The 4069-nt window shown below is 56.7% G+C and overlaps 1 pseudogene; it reads right to left on the reverse strand.

Annotated features, from left to right (window-relative positions):
* Positions 1 to 3559: 3559 nt before the first annotated feature.
* Positions 3560 to 4069, reverse strand: part of LOC143262021 (large subunit ribosomal RNA) — a 2995-nt pseudogene continuing 2485 nt past the window's right edge.

The following is a 4069-nucleotide window of genomic DNA, read 5'->3' on the forward strand; positions in this document are numbered from 1 at the left end:
CCATGGCTCACGATAAACTCTTCGAGTTTACGGCCTCTCACGTCCGTCTCCGCGCTGCCCCACTGGGCTGATTTTGCGTTAACGTCGGCAGAGATAATGACTCGGTTATGCTTAAGTGCGGAAAGAGCTCTCTCCAATCGCGCCAGACCTGATTCAACGTCATCGGAGCATTGAAAGTACTGGCTGATCAGGAAGAAGCTCCCAAACGAACCCGAGATGCTGACACAGGACAAATGCGTGTCGCACAAGTTAGAGACTTTGACCACGGTTAGATCCGGGTTTCTGACCGCTATTGCAGCCATCACCGGTTCGCCTGCCGTGATCAGCCTCGTTCTCAAGCCTAGCCCGGGCACAGTACCCCGCCAGCTATATGGCTCTTGTGCAAGCAACACATCTACCCCTCGCCTATGCATCTCAGTCCGGACTTCGTCGGTCACATTTCGGGCCCGCTGCATGTTATGCTGCATGACCCGTATGACTCTCGAGCGTCGCCGGTCGTTTGTACTATCCATTCGAGATTCAAATTATTATTCGCGTCTTATACGAGACATCTCCAAAACCAGCGCTTCCTGATAGGAGGCGCAGGCCGGGTCTCGCGACTTATGCTCAGATGGTCGCCCTCTGTCTTTACAGTTGGAGCAAACCGGAGGCTTGCTCTTCCTGTTACAGAGCGCATACCCGTGCCCTTTTTCGGCACAATGTCCGCAGACATCCTCTTTGAATTTGCAGCGCTTCGCCGTGTGCCCGAAGCGCTGGCACTTATAGCATCGGGTGACCTGTATGAAGTCCCGCACACGACAGGAACTCCACCCGAGGTACACCCGGTCCCCTCTCTGCGCCAGCCGCCGACGAATCTGCGGACTGACGGCCACTACCCAGTTGGCTGTCTCCGGGGTCTTGCCAGCCATGCGACTGACCCGAACACCCGAAGGCACATCCTTCTGGGACGCCTCAGAGAGGTTTTGCCTCCAAAGACTGGAGGCAATTTCCTCCTTGCCCATCCCTTTCGGAATGTCATAAATCAGGACCTCGGGGTCCCGTTTGCTGGGCAAGGAGACGGACAGTCCCGCACTCGCCAGCTTCTTATTGCCTACGAAGGCTTTTAGGTCCTCCTTGCGATCGGTTTCGACGACGATGCCACCGGAGTGGATGCGTCGAACCGATCTGACACGGATCGCCTCCTTCGCAGGTTTTACGATCGACAGAACAGCTCTCTTAGTAGCATCGCTGTTCTGTCCTTTATCCTTTGGCGGGAAGATACGCACCACGTATTGTGTCGGTGGTCTTCTCGCCTCCGGAGTCGCTGACTGGTTGACCTTTGCCACTTGGGCGTAGGTCAACTGCGCGGCATTGGAGACCGTCTTCGGGAGGGTTCCCTTGGACGGCCCAGGTCGCGCCGCACTCATTACGGCAGGACGCGCTTTTAGGTCCGCCCTGACCGCGGCGAGTTGCCCTTCGACGAAGCTGTTTCGTTGAATCAGCTCCTGGACCAACTCGTTGAGTGCTCCGACTTCTGCTAGTATCTTCGACCCGGACTCCTTGTTGACTTTCGACTCGGGTCGAAAGCAAAAGGTCCGTATCTCCGATACTCGCCTGAAGGCTTCGTCTCTCACGAGATCGAGAGGCCGTACCTTGTGCCCGGAAACCGTCCCCTTCGATTTCCTGGCCTGGTTTGCTGCGGCCTTGCCAGTAGGTGCGACTGGCTTGGCACGCTTCGACTTTTTGGTGACGGTTTTCCAACCGCCACCTTCGGGGTCTTCGACACGCACGGGTGCCGGTTGCACCTTCACGAGCGTGTCTTTGACTGATTCGATTTTTCTGGGTTTCTCCTTCCCAGCCTTGCGGCTGGGGGAGTCCCCCGACTTGGGCGCTGTCCCCACGTTACCGGTGTCCGGCGCGCCTTCTACCGTGGCCTCAGTTTTCACCGAGACCGCTCGCGTGGGTGTCACGCATCTCTCCAAGGTCACACGAGGATTGGCGATGTTCAGCACCTTCCCGGACCTTGTCTTTTTCGCAGACGCAGGAGGGCTAACAGCTGCTGCTGTAGCTTCCGCGTCTGTGGCGACGGCTTCACTCCGAGTAGGAGCTGGACCCGCCGACTTCGAACGTTCAATTTGTACTTTCAATTTAGATCCCATAGTTAGATCTTTGCCTTCATCCGGTACGCTCCCCGGCCACCACCGACCCACACATTTTGGAACCCGCCATCAGGCTGGGTTAGGGCTACGCACCGGACATAGTCTGCTGACTGGGCCGATTGCTCAACCCAGCCCGCGTCCTCGCCCGTCAGAACCCACTCGCCGAAGCGTATGGTCGTTCCAAGCCGATTGACTGGACCAGGGCTGCTTTTCTCGTCCAGCCTCCCATCTAGCCGAAGCAGAGGCCAAAGGTACGTGTTGGGGACGTCTCACCCGCAGGAGAGGGCCCCCTCAGATCCCAGGATCCTCTTTTCCGACGACAAGGGTCGCCACGCACGGCAAACACGCGGGAGACAGCAGTCGGAGAGGCTGCCTCTTCCTCTCCACCACACTTCGTTCGGTTCGCTGCGTTTTGAGAACACGAGCTATCCAGCGGTACCTTTTTCGTGGAGGCTCAAGTGTGGCTAGGGCACGTTTGCCCCTTGCGGCCTGGGTTGCCCAGGTGATTGGTTGCATCCCGATTTCTAGATCCAGCGGCATGTTGCTACGTGGCGCGCTCAGACAACGAAAATGCGGCATTCCGGTCAGACCAGAAAAACCGCACAACGTGACGCGGGGGACTGCAGCCACAAGTGACAACAGTCCCCCGGTAGGGAGTAGTACAGCATATTCAATGCTGTACATGAACACGCCACAGCCCGTATGCTTAGTTCAAGGGCCTCGCCATTATGCGAAGTACTACATGTACAACGCACTGGCGGTCTCAAAATACCCTCATCGCCGATGCATCTGATGCATCCGTCAACTCGGCAGCATTCACTCCGTCGGCGTGTTGCTTTGTGGCGTGTTCAGATAACGAAAATGCGGCATTCCAGTCAGACCAGAAAAACCGCATAACGTAACGCGGGGGACTGAAGCCACAAGTGACAACAGTCCCCCGGATGGGAGTAGTGCAGCATGTTCAATACTGCACAAGAACACGCCACAGCCCGCTTGCTTAATCACGGGCCTCGTCATTATGCGAAGCACTACATGTACAACGCACTGACGGTCTCTCGAGTGCCTTCATCGCCGATGCACCTATCGACTCAGCAGCAACATTCAATCCGACGGCGTGTTGCTTCGTGGCGTGTTCAGACAACGAAAATGCGGCATTCCAGTTAGACCAGAAAAACCGCATAACGTGACGCGGGGGACTGCAGCCACAAGTGACAACAGTCCCCCGCTAAGGAGTAGTACAGCATATTCAATGCTGTACATGAACACGCCACAGCCCGCATGCTTAATCTCGGGCCTCGCCATTATGCGAAGTACTACATGTACGACGCACTGACGGTCTAAAATGCCTTCATCGTCGACGCATCCATCGACTCGGTAGTAGCAACAACCTACGCGAGGACTAGTTCGGGGGTCGCCTCTCAACCCCGGGTGGCCACAGACCGCCACCGCCAGTAGATAGGGACAGATGGGAATCTCGTTAATCCATTCATGCGCGTCACTAATTAGATGACGAGGCATTTGGCTACCTTAAGAGAGTCATAGTTACTCCCGCCGTTTACCCGCGCTTTTTTGAATTTCTTCACGTTGACATTCAGAGCACTGGGCAGAAATCACATTGCGTCAACACCCGTGGGGGCCATCGCAATGCTTTGTTTTAATTAGACAGTCGGATTCCCCTAGTCCGTGCCAGTTCTGAGCTGAGCGTTGAATGGCGGCCGAAGAGGACGACCGCACCGATGGGAAACGCCACGGAAGCCTCGCAGCAAGGAAGATCCGCGGGAGGCCAAGGCACGGGACCGAGCTCGGATCCCAGCCACGAGAGCCGTTCACCTCGCCCAGGCCCGGCACGTCAGCCAGACCCGCTTCCCGACCAAGCCCGACACGCCCCGCTCCTCAGAGCCAATCCTTATCCCGAAGTTACGGATCCAATT

Source organism: Megalopta genalis, unplaced genomic scaffold (genome assembly GCF_051020955.1).
Source record: "Megalopta genalis isolate 19385.01 unplaced genomic scaffold, iyMegGena1_principal scaffold0084, whole genome shotgun sequence".
Classification (NCBI taxonomy): domain Eukaryota; kingdom Metazoa; phylum Arthropoda; class Insecta; order Hymenoptera; family Halictidae; genus Megalopta; species Megalopta genalis.